Here is a 14,397-nt window from a genome sequence, read left to right as displayed (position 1 = left end):
AATATGACAAAAGTCATTTTTGACCAACCACCAACTGTCAACATCATATGGAATTGGAGAAAAGCTGAAAGGCTTCCCTCTAAAATCAGGACAAAACAAATATGTATACTATACCACAATATAGTACTTGAAGTTTTAACCATGGCAATCAGGAAAGAGAAAGAAATAAAAGGGATATATGTTGGAAAGGATGAAGTTCAAGTACCCTTATCTGAGGATAATATGCTCCTCTACTTAGAAGACCCAAAAAATTCCATCAAAAAAATTCTAAAATTAATAACCTAATTCAGCAATGTAGCAGGATAAAAAAAAATCAACACACAAGTTGACTTTTAGATTTTGAGACATTTCATTCCAAGAATTGACCCAACCAAGGAAGTGAAAGACATGTACAACAAAATTATAGTACTCTAAAAAAAGAGATTGAAGAGGACATCAGAAAATAGAAAGGTGTATCCTATTCCTAGATAGGCAGAATGAATATTGTCAAGATGACCATATTGTCCAAACTGATATTGAATGCAATACCAATCAAAATACCAACAATATTCCATACAGAACTAGAAAAAAAGTACAGTATTCTAAGATTTATATGAAACCAGAAGAGACCCAGAATAGAAAAAACAAGACTAAACAATAAAAGCAAAGTGGGAGGCATCATAATCCTGGACTTTAAGTTGTATTACAAAGCTGCTGTCTGAGTTACTTTTTTAGTCACTGAGACACAATACCTGACACAAGTTAAAGGAAGAAAGGTCAGTTTTGGTTCATAGTTTGAAGAAGTTTCAGTCCATAGTCAGCTGACTCCAAGGCAAAGTGTCATGGCAGAGGGGCATCACAGAGGAAAAACAGTCTGCAGTGTGTCAGGCCAAAGGAAATGAGTAGCAGCAGCAGCAGCAGCAGCAGCAGCAGCAGCAGCAGTAGTAATCCTGCCTTCCTTATTTTTCCCTTATATTCCACCCAGGTTACTAGCCTGTTGATTGGTGTCACCCATACCTGGGGTGGGACTGCCATTATCTGCAGCCCCTAATCCCAGTGTCATACCCTTAATCCACATTCAAACGCAATCTTCCAAACTCCCCACCTATGACTGCATGAGGCTTTGAAGGAACATCTAGATATTTGCTATAACAACTACAGTGATAAAAACAGCATGATACTGGTATAAAAACATGTGAATCAATGGAACAGAATAGAAGATGTAGAAACAGTCCCAGATGCATTAAGCCATCTGATCTTTAACAAAGAGGCTAAAAACGTATGGTGGAAATAAGATAGCCCCTTTAACAGATGGTGCTGGGGAAACTGGTTATACACATGCAGAAGATCGAACCTAGACCTGTATCTATCACTATGCATGAAACTAAAGCAAAATGGATCAAAGACACAGATATTAAAACAGAAGCACTTAATCTGCTGGAAGATAAAATAGGTAACTCTCTTGAAGCCTTAAGCACAGGAAAGGACTTTCTGAATAGAACTTCAGTTGCACAAGAAATAACATCAGAAATGAGCAAATGGGATTATATCAAATTAAAAGTCTCCTCCACATCAAAGGAAACTATATAGTGAAGAGAACCTACAGGATGGGAAAAAATTTTGCTAGCTAATATTATGGAAAAAAAACTCAAAAAATTCAGACACCCCAAAATAGAAGATCATATTAAACAATGGGCATCTGAAATGAATAGCAGAAGTACAAATTCTTAGTGGGTAAGTATACATACTTAACATATATTAATGCTTTTTTATTTTCCCTCCTTTCCTCTTCCTCTACCTTCCCTTTGTATCTGGATTCTGTTCCCACTTCCAAAAGATTTATCTCCTTGTTTCCAATGATGTATAATTTTTTAAAAAATTATTCCTATTTTGGGTTTCTCATGTAAGGGAAGTGTGATAGTTAAACTCTTCTATTTGATTTATTTCACTTAACATAGTGTAGGGTACATCCATTTTCCTACAAATGACTGAAATTTATCCTTCTTTATTGAAGAAAAGTAATTCATTCCACAAATATAACACATTTTCTTTATCCATACCCAACAAATACATGAAAAAATGCTCAACATCTCTGGCCATTGGAGAAATACAAGTTAAAACAATACTGAGGGCCCATCCTACTCCAGAAAGGATGGTCATCTCAAGAAATCAAACAGTGACAATTGCTGGGAGGCAATGAGGAAAAAGGAACTCTTCTACATTGTTGGTGGGAATGTGAACTAGCACAAGCACAATGGCAATCACTATGGAGATTCCGCAAAAAGACTAAAACTAGAAATTCCATTCAACCTAGTTATTCCTTCTAGGAATCTTCCCCCAAAGAGTTAAAGACATCACATCACAGCGATACATACATATCCATGTATATGGCAGCACAACTCATAACGGCTGTCTTAGTTACTTATTATGTGGTGAGGTTCGGAGGCAAGGTGGCATGGCAGAGGGACATCACAAATAAGAAACAGCCTATGGCAAAGCAGTCAAGAGACAGTGAAGCAGCAAGCAGCAGCAGCAAGACTGCCTTCTCTCTCTCCTTTATATTCCATCCAGGCTGTTATCTATTGGTTGGTGCTACCTACACTCAGGGTGGGGCTTCCATTATCCACACCCAGAGCTATGCTAATTCCAATCAGTGGACTAATTTAGTACCACACATCCTTAATCCTAGTGTCACATACCCTAGATCCAGCCAGCTCAGGAAAGCCCCACCTATGAGTGCATCGGGCTTTGGTCGGGGGGACATCTAGCTATAAGCCATAACAATAGTTAAATCTTGAAAGCAACCTATATCTCCATCTACAGATGAATGGGTAAAGAAAATGTGTTATATTTGCAGAATTAATTACTTTTCTTCAATAAAGAAGGATAAATTTTAGTTATTTGTAGGAAAATGGATGCATCCTATACTATGTTTTTTTTTTTTTTTTTTTTTTTTGGTTTTTCTCCGGTACCGGGAACCGAACTCATGACCTTGCGCTTGCCAGGCAGGCGCTTTGCCGCTGAGCTAAATCCCCAGCCCTCATCCTATACTATGTTAAGTGAAATAAATCAAATATAAGAGTTTAATTATCATACTTCTCTTACATGAGAAACCCAAAATAGGAATAATGTTTTAAAAAATTATACATCATTGGAAACAAGGAGATAAATCTTTTGGAAGTGGGAACAGAATCCAGATACAAAGAGAAGGTAGAGGAAGGGGAAAGGAGGAAAAATAAAAAGCATTAATATATGTTAAGTATGTATACTTACCCACTAAGAAGAATGTAAACATTATTTACTGCAATCATGTACTAATAAAAAAAGTTAAAAATAAAGTGGCAGGAATGAGGGGCTAATTGTGTTTGAAATAAGAGGGAGTATTTTAGGAGGATTAATTGCAATGTATCTTTTACTGTAATAAAATTTTTTAAAAATTTTAATGGTACAGCACTCCCTATATTTTTGACCACATCAGGTACTGGTGCATGACAAGATGAATGAATCAATATGCTGATTAAATAAGAAACCACACAAAATGGTGGCTACACTATTACTCCACTTTTTTGAAATGCTGGAGCACATAAAACTCTACAATGAAAAGACATCAAATAGTGGTCACTTCCCTGGGAGCTTATGGGATGGAGATGGGGAACTGAGGGGAAGGGACATGCAGGAACTTCCTGTATTTTTATAGGGGTTTTGGTTTATCGGTATAAGGCATTATACAAAAGTGGGCAAACATACTTACATCTCCTCATATGTAAAATATATTCCAAAAGGAAAAGAATGGTTAAAATAGATTTTGGAGGAGCTGCTGAGTAGGGGTACAGTGGGGGATTGGGGGCCTGTCATCATTTTCTGCTTTGCTGGGATCCTCAGGATCTTTCCTAGGCCCTTAATCAATATGGCTGGGTATATTTTCAATACTTCACTTTGAGGGTGCAGAAAGAACATATTGTTACTCAGATTTTGGGAAATCCCAGTGTCAGAGTTGGTTTCCCTGTATTTGGAACCAGCCATGGATAGAATGATGAAGCTACAGCCATGACTTAATCCTCTGCAGATGGTGGAAACCCAAGATCCCTCTCCCTCTCTTCCTCTCTCCCTCTCTCTTGCACTAAGGCCAGCTGCATGACCAAGAGCGGATGACAGAAATGATGCAATGTGTGACTTCTGAGATGAGGTCAGGAAAGACATGGCAGCATCCGTCTGGCTCATTCTTGCACCACTTGCTCTAGAGAAGCCAACCCTGAGGAGGTGTGCGCCTGGCAAGGAGCTGAGGCCAGCGGCCAGCATCAGTTTGCCAGTGGTGCAAGTGAGCCATCCTGGCAGTGGACAGACCCTCCAGTCCCAGTTAATCCCTTGCATGACCGCAGCCTTATGAGAGATCTCAAATGAAAATTCTCCTGCTAATCCACTCACAGACTCCTTACCCACAGAAACTCTGAGCCTCACTACTGCCCTCCCTACTCTAACTACTGTGCCTCACCCCACTAAGCTACTGGTACGTGAGGTGACACAATAGACATTACAGAAAGTGATGCTGGGCCCTTCAGCAGACACTGAAGCGCCTCCCAGCAGGCGTGGCCTATCCTTGTGGTGAACCACAGATGCTTCCCCTTCTGCTCACAGCCGTGTTCCTCCCTGCTTCTCACTCACAGCTGCACAAAGAATGTCTGAGAAGTATTTTTTCTGACCCCCTGACCCAGAGCTGTACTAAAACTCATTAAATTCCTTTAAGACTCTTCTGTCTGGCACCATCCCCAAGCCCACAAGCGTTTATCTTTTGACCTTTTGACCTTTTGACCTTACCTTACCTGAGGATCTCTTAATAGTGCACAGCACATTAAGGACAATTACTCCTTGGTCCAGAGAAGTCCCCAGGTCATGCGCAGTGGAAAGCTGTTGCTCATGTCTCGTTTACATTCTCATCAGCCTCCATCCTCTCCTCCAAGGAGAATCTGTCTACCACAATCAGTTTCTGTGGCAAATGCAATACCTTCCTTAAAAGGAAGCTTTCGTTATGAAAGAAATGTGTGTCATTTTTTTTTTTTTTTTTTTGGTACTGGGAATCTAACTCACGACCTTGTGCTTGCCAGGCAGGCGCTTGTGCCACTGAGCTATCTCCCTGACCCTCATTATGAAAGAAATACACGCTCATCGTAGAAAAACCGGAAAATACCTACACAAGGTTGTTTTTTTTTTTTTTTTTTTTACACAAGGTTGTTTGTGTGAGTGTTTTCCCAGAATAAATTCACTATAGATAATTTTAAGACTAAGTGAAGAGCTGAAGTAATTTATTTTGTCCTAGCTAAAACCTTGAAATAAACTTTCAACTTGGAGGCTTTGTGTATTAAAGATATATTCTGATGACTACTAATGTAAATCTTCTAGAAATAATATGGGTGTAGATTAAAGAGAAGAAGGTGATTGTCGTGGTCCTCTACCTGACCAGAGTGAAATGGACATCAGGTGGGGAGAATCAAGGAAGGAAATGACACCAAACACCTAGACCCTGGCCTTCTGCTTGTTCCCTTGCCTGTCTGGTCCTGTGACCCCATGCAGACTTCTCCCTGGCCCCACGGGCAAAACCATGGCCCTTTCTCACACGTGCGCCAAAGCTCTGCTCACACCCACACTCCATTTATCCTGCATTAATAAAATGCCACAAACTGGGTGGGTTTAAAAATAAAAATGTAGAGCTGGGCATGGTGGTGCATGTCTGTAATCCCAGCACTTGGGAGGGTGAGGTAGGAGGATTTCTGTCAGTTCAAGGCCAGTCTGGACTACATAGTGAGTTCAAGCCCAGCCTGCCTGAACTGCATTGTGAAACCCTGTCCAAAAAAAAAAAAAAAAAAAGTGACATTTAGGCTGGGGATATAGCTCAGCAGCACAGCGCCTGCCTGGCAAGCACAAGGTTCTGAGTTGGATAGCTGGTAAAAAACAAAAAACAACAAAAAACAAAAAAAAATTATTCCCTCACAATTTTGGAATCTTACAGTGAAAACCCAAGCTGCTGGCAGGGTTGTTTCCATTTTACCGACTCTAAGGGAGACGGCTCCTTGCATCTCTCCTAGCTTCTGGGGTTGGCTGTCAAGACCTGGTGTTCCTTGGCTTGTGGACACATCGGGCTGATCTCTGAGTCCATTTTCATGTGGAACCCTCTCTGTGGGTATCTGTGCCTTAACCTGGGGTAGTCAGCTTTCTGTAACTAAGAAAACACCCAAACACCTCCAAAAAGGAAAGGCTTCTAATAGCGTTTTATGGCTCCTAGTTCAGAGGTTTCTGTTGGTGGTTGGTTGGCCCTGTCACTTTTGGGCCTGTGGGGAAGTAGGGTACCATGGTGGGAGTACACTGAAGGCAAAACCATTCATGTTGTGGCTGGGTTGAAAAAAGAAAAAGAGGAAAGCATGGGGCCGCACTATCCCCTCGAAGACTATGATCCTAATACCTAGAACACCTCTCCCTAGACTCCACCTCACTTCCCAATAGGGACCAATAGCCCCAGTAGGGACCAGGCCTTTAATACACGAACCTGGGAAAACACTCCAGTTCTAAACTATAGCACATGGCCTTATAAGGACACCAGTCACTGGATTTAGGGCCCACCCTATTCTAGTATGACCTCATTCACCAAATTACATCTGCAAAGACCTTATTTTAGAATAAAGTCATTGTTCCAAAGACCGTGTTTTGGAATGAGGCTCTGGATGGACATGAATTTGGAGAGGACACTTTTCAGTCCAAGCACGTCAGCAGTCCTGACTATAACCTCAGCAATGGCAGCACTGGGGTTGTCCCTAATGCATTATAAATCCCTTTATCACGAGGATTAAAGACAAGGGAAGAGGTCAAGAAAGGAAAGGCTTTAAACTCACACCCTGCTGAAAAACATTTGACTCAACAAGTTTTGTGGAGGCCCCCGGAGAACAAAGAGGAAGATTTTGCTGACTTCCCGTTGCTTGGAGAAAACAGAGGAGCAGTTCTTTGCAGAAGAAAACATTCTTAGACGTGGATAATGAAAGTGAACTCATGGAAACACAAGGGTTGGATCACAGCTAATTTAGGCAAGAAAACAGTGCAGTGAATATTACGCAACCTATAAAATTGTCTTTAAGAGAGTTCTTAAGGACATGGGAAAATGCTTATGCTGTAACATGAAACAAAAGAGCCAAGATTCAAAATTGTATTTGCAACATGAGCTCAACTATGCAATAAAGAGGAAACGTTCCCAGAAAACAACACCGGTGCCAACTGTGAGGTGGGGAAGTGGAAGCAGAGGGCAATTGCCTTTTATCTTACGTGTTTTTGGTTTGATAATGTTGCACTTTTTAAAAATAAAGTCTCTGTTTGAGGACCATTTTAGACTCACAGAAAGTTGCGGAGGTTATAGAGAGTGCCTATATATCTGGTTCCTGGTATCCTCTGTTGCTAATGTCTTACATTTACCACAGCTGATTCAGGACTGATTCATTATTACTAACTAGCGTTCACATTTTAATGTGATTTTAAAAGTTTTCATCTAATGCCATTTTTCTGCTCCAGGATCTCATCCAGGGCACTACACTATGTTTAATGTCTTCTTAGGATCCTCTACCTTGTGCCATTTTTTTCTGTTTTCCTTGTTTTGGATCACTTTGGCAGTTTGGAAGTAGACTGGCCAGTATTTTGTAGAATATGCCTCAATTAGAGTTTGTCTTGTATTTTTCTCATAATTACACCAGAGTTATAGCTTTTTGGGAAAAAAAAAAACCCACAGAAATTAAGTGCTATTCTCATTGCATTATACCAAAAATATATTACTTTTGTACTGAAATATATTTTTAAGTATGCCAGAAAACTAAGAGTACTTGACTCTGGGTGGTGCATTATGGATATTTTCTTACTATTTTTTTCTTTATAATTTTCTGTAATCCTGTAAAATAAATTTTATAATTAGGAAAAGATTTTTTTAAAAAAAGGGTACATTCAAATTTATTTTAATTTAATTTTTTTTTTTTTTTTTTTTGAGACAGGGTTTTGCTATGCTGTTCAGACTGGCCTTGAATTCACTTTGTATCCCAGGCTGGCCTCAAACTAGCAGCAGTCCTCCTGCCTCAGCCTCCCAATTGCTGGGATTACAGGCATGCTCCATCTCACCCCACTCAAGTTTATTTTAAAAGGAAACACATTATTACTGTCCAGGAAGAGATATCACTAGAGAGGGGGACTTGGGATCCCCAGGGGAGGCCCTCTTCAGAGCCCTGCTCTGTCACCCCAGAGAGTGGACTGCAAGGGTACCTGTCCCCGCTGCAGACTGCACACCAGAGACACCTGGACAGATTGTCTTGTTGGACAGCTGGACTATTTGCCAACTATTCTGTCTACATGCTTAAGAATTATTATTTGTAAAAATCCTACTGTAAATACCCAGGAAGGGCTGCAGCTGTGCATGGCTGTGGGGCTGGGGAGGGAGGGAGGTGTGCAGGGCCTGTATCTGGCTGGCGCTGGAAGGGAAAGTGTCAAATTGATGGGGAACACACCAGGGCCTGGCTCTGCGCTGGAAGCAGTCAAGATTACTAATGGAAGGACAGAAAGTAACAGCAACAAAAGGGAGCAAGGGCCGGGGCTGGAAAGACAGCTCTAATGAGAACATGGAGATGCATTCCAGGCAAAAGGGTAACCCAAAAATGTAAGCAAGCCTGAGGCTGAGATTAGTTATAGCCAAATAAGTCATGCAGGCCTCGGAGGGTGCAGGCAGCTGGTGGAGCGCGGGGCATCTCTGCCTCTCTGAGTCTGGTGACGAGAGGCTTTGTATAAATACTGACTTTTTAGGGAAGACATGGAAGAGCCTGTCTCTTTTTCCACTGGAAGGATTAAGAAGAGTTTATTGATTTTTAAACAGACTGTTTCTAATCAGGGCTTATTTTTAGCTCTAATAAGGCTCTCTTCTTTTTTTTAATTGGGTGCAGTGAAAAGAATTTAGTGTCAACCTCTGGGTAAAATATGTGTAATTGCTTTGGAAGATGATACAGTGAAACAAAAACTAGATCACATGCAACTCCCAAGACACTGGGCCCTCAAGGATATTCTCTTAAAGCATAGTCAGCTTTTGCCCCCTGACTCCCAGCTCTGGGCTTAGCATGAAGATGGCTGGGCAGGTGGATTGGAGTCCATACAGTGAGTATGCGATGATAACTTCCAGAGAAAACAATCTGTCAGTCACCATTAGAAACCTCTATTTATCCTTTGAGACCCAAACTAAGGGTCCTGCGAAATCTTCTCCATTTCCAGCATTATGGCAGCTCCGTCCTCTGCCTCCACTGTGGAATGTTGTTTTAGTTACTGCAGTTATCCCACTGTACTACCATCACTCATGTATGGCTCTGCTCCCCCCGAAGACTTAGGTCTTTGAGAGCAGAAGCTGTAATTTATTCTCATTTTGTGTTCCTTTCTCCTTCAGAGTAGCTCAGTTACTGGAAGACAGTGGGCCAGTGAAGGGAGACCTGAGAGGCAGGATCTCAATAACCAAATGGGTTGGATTCAGGGGCTATAGGAGGTGAGGGGGATCAGGCAGCTCAGGGGCCACAGCAGGGAATGCAGGTGATTGAACTCCAACCAACCTTTATTCCTGCTCTTCTCTCCAAGAAATTCTCTGCTCCCAGAGTGTTTGAGGGTCTAACCCATCTTTGAAGACTATGAAGGGAAAGAAAGGCTGAAAGGAGATTTATTTCATTTTTCAATGCTAGACCATTCAAAATTCTCCCTACTAGCTGTTTTGAAATACTCAATTAGTTGTTGTTGACCATAGTCACCCTGTTGTGCTATAAAGGATCAAGGGTTGTCCTCCTACCCACCTGCACCCCTGTCCTGTGTGTTTCTTGCTGGCCATCTTGTTCTTCCTGGTCTGTCTTCTCAGATTGGGATTCTGGGTAGGTAGGTCATCTAAGAGCTACATCTTGAGGACCACTTGTCACCTGGGGCTCCTGAGCTGGTTCCCCCTCTCCAGGTGGGAACCTGCTGCCATCTTGGGACCTAAATTAGGCTTGAGAGCTGGCCTTCTGTTAATGACCAGACATTTAGTTACCTTCCTGTCACCGGGACAAAATTACTTGACACTCACAACCTAAAGGAGGAGAGGTTTATCTGGCTCACGATTTCCAGAGGGTTCAGTCCAAAGCCAGCTGGCTCCAAGGCTGAAGTGCATGGCAGAGGCCAGCTGCTCACCCCAAGGCAGGCAGGAAGCAGAGAGAGAAGGGAGGAGCCAGGGAGGAAGATGTATCCTTCCAGGTCTCAGTCCCAGTGACCCGCTTCTCACCAGCACATTCAGCTACTAAACTCATCCACAAATAAGGATAGCACCCCTGTAATTCAATCACCTGCCACACACAGGAGACTTTTGGGGGACATTTTAGATCCAAACCATAACACGAACCTTTCACCTCTTGCTGCACATGGTAGCCAGAGCCTGGTCCCTTTCTGCTACCTTCCCTGTTCTGCCAAAGAAATACTGAGGTTGTGCTCCAGTTTGGGGTTTTGACAGATTGCTTTTATATTTTGTCTTGCCTTTACTTACATTCAGGGGATATTTTTCCCATGAGATTTCTCCTGTTCCCTAAACCCATCAATATTTTGAGAGCATCCTGCTCAGAAAATCTCTGCTCTAATTTCAGATTTACGGAGGACCCACAGAACAATGACAATAATCTGAATGAATAGCAAGTGTGCACGGTCTGCATCCTATGGGCCCAGCACCACGCTAAGTGCTTTGCCAGTGGCTTGTGAGGTTTGTCTTTCCTCTTGCATGGATGAGGAAACTGAGACTCAAGAGGCGAACCCAGGGTGGCGCAGCTTGTGGATGACACCATGAGGACTCCGACCCTGCCCAAAGCCGTGCTTGTAACCCCAGGGACACAGGTGGGTGCTCCACAGAGCAAACGGAGACACAACCGAGCACCCACATTCACAAGGACGGTGTTGCATACATCTGAAGCTTTTATTCCATATCCAAGTTACACGTTATTTTTTCCCTCTGGGAAATCCGGAGGGCCCAGGTCACCTTCGGTTCCTTCTCCAGCCTTTTGCCGCTCATCCTGAAAGCACTGTGCCAGGAACTGTGGGAACTGTAGAGAACAGTCAGCCGTAGATCCTGCCTTCAAAGCGTTTTAATCTAGGTGATAAATGAGAGTGAAATGTAAGTGCTGAATGAAGTGCTAAGCAAGTTTCCTTTTGGCTGCATAAATGTGAGTTGACTCATTATTCTGCCAAACAGCTCAGGTCTGAGCAGCCCTTGAGTTCAACACCTAACCCTTAAGACGAGGAACTTTGTTTTCTTCATTTTAAAGGGCAAGATAAGGCTTGAAGGCTGGGTGAGGCTGTCACTGTCAACCGCCATGTTCTTTTATGGTCACAGTAATCTACGCCTGCCCAGAGATTCGGAGAGGAGGGTAAATTTAGGTTTGGTCACTGTGGGAGCCATTCCATGGCCTAGTCCTTCTGGCCTGCTGTGGAATGACTGGTTCAGTTTAGGAAACTTTGATTGATGGTCTACAAGGAACTACACAGGATGCGAGGTAAGACTGGGTGATTAATGTGAAAGACAGGGCTCTGAGAAGGAGGAATTTATCTTGGAGGGAGGACAGATGGGTCTATAAAAGCAAGTCTTACCATGACAGAGGTCTGTGTGAGGTTCTCTGGGAGCCTGGAGAAAGGCCTTAGTCCAGCACTGGGGTGTGATGTAGTTGTGTGTGTCTACATGTGTATTTGTGTATGTGTGTGTTGTGTGAGTGCCTATGAAGGTGCATGTGCTTGTATATGTGTCTATGAGTGTGTTTGAGTGTTGCTGTGTATATGAGTATCTACGTGTGTCTGTATATATGAGCTTGAATGTGTGTCTTTACATGTGTGTCTGAGCATCTATGTGCATCTATGTCTACATGTACGTCTATATGTGTGTGTGACTACATCTGAGTGTCTATATCTACTTATATGTCTACTTGTATGCTGATGTATGTGTCTGTGTCTGAGTCTGTATGCATGTTCATTTCTCTGTGTGTATTTGCTTTAAGAATGAGATGACTGACCTAAATCTTTATATTTTTCCATTTTGGTGCTGAGTGTCACACCCAGGGCCTTGCTCATGTTAAGCATGTGCCTTCTACTCTGAGAGTCTCTGCCCTCACTTTGCAGGTACTGAGGACCCGCGGCTCTACCACTATCTATACCTCCAATCCTTATCCAAACCATGAAAGGACATTCTGTGTGAAGAAAAGGGCCTGGACAAGTTCACTAAGATGATAAATGATGCCAAAGACCCAACCTGGGAGATGTCGGGAGATGAGGTGGAGGGCAGGTAGGACTTAGGGCTGGGAGTCCATGGAGGCTGACGGAAGACCTCAAGTTTATCCTGCTGTAGGTGGGACCCCTGGAAGCAGGGAACCACGTGACCGGCCATCACTCTGACTACAGCCTGGAGGCCACATGATGGGGCCAGGGTGGTGCTGGGAACAGTAATTGGTCACCAGGGGCCCAACCCAGAGAAAAGCCACCAGTGCCCGAATTCTAGCAGGAGAGAAAATGATGAAGGAAGACAGTTCGACACCGTCCTCCATTCCTGCACCTACTTGGGACCTGGCCATCTCCAACTCACGCTGCCTTCCCCTTGCTTGCCTTTCTGCTTCCAGCTCCTCAGCCTTCCAGACACATCAGCCTCCTGAAAGCCTCTCCTCAGACACTGAGGTGAATAAATTCAGGGAGGCAGAAGGCCACATGGACAGTGGAGCAGAGGCAGAGCCTGCCAAGCGCCTTCCCTTCCAAGGTCCTTATCCGATCACCCTGGAGCTCCTGTCACTCTTCACAGTTTATTATGTCCAGCTCCTCCTCAGCTAGCCTAACTGAATTGCAGACTGAGACACTGAGGAGGGAGTTCAGTCATCCAGCTGCAGATGGGTTCTGTTCTAACTCCGGTGAAATTTAAGATCAGTGGGCATTGCAGTGAGCCTGCTCTGTCAGCGCAGCCCACTGCAGACACTGGGATGAGTAGGATAATCGCTCCATCCTGTCCTGTTAAATCCACAGGCCAGTAGGAGCACAGAGGGACTGGCTCTGCTCCCAGGGGACAGGGATCTCTTACCTGTGTCAGCAGTTAGCATGCATTCTGGGCTGTTCCTTGAACCTGTTGATGGTTATTACCACTCTCTGCCTTTTTCTTTAGGGCCCTCTGAAAGTGAGGGTCCCTATAAAGCTTCTAAGATATTACAGTCTGCTGAGGGTTCTTGCTGAATTCATGTAGAAATCATAAATTGGCCATGTGCAGCTCCTTCAGTGTTAGCAACTCAGAACTTCGAGTGCTAGTGGCTAACAACTCTTTTGTTATTAGCGGCCCTCCCAGTACTCAGAAGAGCCAGTGGCTACCAGCAGGCCTTGCGAACTCTTCCTGCCACCAAAGATGGCAGCTCCCAGCTTCTCCGTCCCTCTCCATCATCTTTTCTCTACTGCTAGTCACCCTCAGTGTTACCAGCCTCTGCTGCTGGACACAGTTGACACCAGGGGCGTCTGGTGTTACCAGTTTTTAGCGCACAGCTCAGCATCCTCTACTCAAGAAAGAGATCGTGAATAGGAAGAACATCCAGAAAGAGGCTTTATTAGGACTCACTCTGCACGAAGGGGTACAGTGGGTGGACTCACTTGCTGAGGAGAATGGGAAGATGACTTACATAGGAAAAATAAAAGGGTGAACTTGCTCATGCAATATCAAAGTTTTAATTTGGTCATGGGTAGAAGAGGGGCCCTTTGGGAACCTAACTGAGGAAGGCTGCAGGGGGTGGAATTATCCCAAGATCTACAGGATACAGTCACCTGAGGTAGGTCCATGTTGAAGCCTGCTGCAGCCAAAGCAATACAGTATCTCTTGGAGCAGCTTAAGGTTGCCCAGTGTAGCTGGGGCACCTGGCTGCAAGGCACCTGGGGCGGCTGGCAAAGAAAAATAAAAATTATTTCTTAGTTTTGGGCCCTTCTCTCCTGACTCATCTGCACTGGATTGAAAATGGTGAGTGTTCTGCAGGAAACGATAAGAACATTCCAAGCTGAGGAGACAGCATGGCCATGGTGGGTAACTGAGATGTGCTGGGGACTGGGAGAAATTGGGTGGACAGGAAGCCTGGATCGTGGGGAGCTGTGAGTAAAGAAGCAATGGGTAAAGTAGCTGGAGCCAACCCTGGAAACCATGCACTGGGGTTTGGGGCTGGCCCACCAGCGATTGAAAGTCATCTATTTTGCTTAGGCATGATGCGTTTTGTGTTGTAGGAAGAAACTAGAGAGACCGCATAGAGAGGGGTGATGAAAATTGGTCTGGAAGCTGTCCTATGGCAATGAGACAGAGAGGAAGGGACAGCTTCAAGAGTCACTTGGGACACGTTAGGAGGTATCAGAGTAAGT

General features: G+C 43.7%; 1 long non-coding RNA gene across 1 annotated transcript in view; it reads left to right on the top strand.

The window, feature by feature from the left end:
• LOC106150062 overlaps positions 1-13,996 on the top strand; it is an 18,626-nt gene extending 4,630 nt beyond the window's left edge. Inside the window, exons 2-3 of the long non-coding RNA XR_001236634.1 lie at positions 10,635-11,534; positions 12,151-13,996. This is a non-coding gene — a long non-coding RNA (uncharacterized LOC106150062). The remainder of the gene's footprint in view (positions 1-10,634; positions 11,535-12,150) is intronic.
• The last annotated feature ends 401 nt before the right edge of the window (positions 13,997-14,397 follow it).

This window comes from Chinchilla lanigera, unplaced genomic scaffold, assembly GCF_000276665.1.
Source record: "Chinchilla lanigera isolate Chin_1 unplaced genomic scaffold, ChiLan1.0 scaffold00062, whole genome shotgun sequence".
NCBI lineage: Eukaryota > Metazoa > Chordata > Mammalia > Rodentia > Chinchillidae > Chinchilla > Chinchilla lanigera.
Note: the sequence above shows the minus strand (reverse complement) of the source record. Positions and strands in the feature narration are given on the sequence as shown.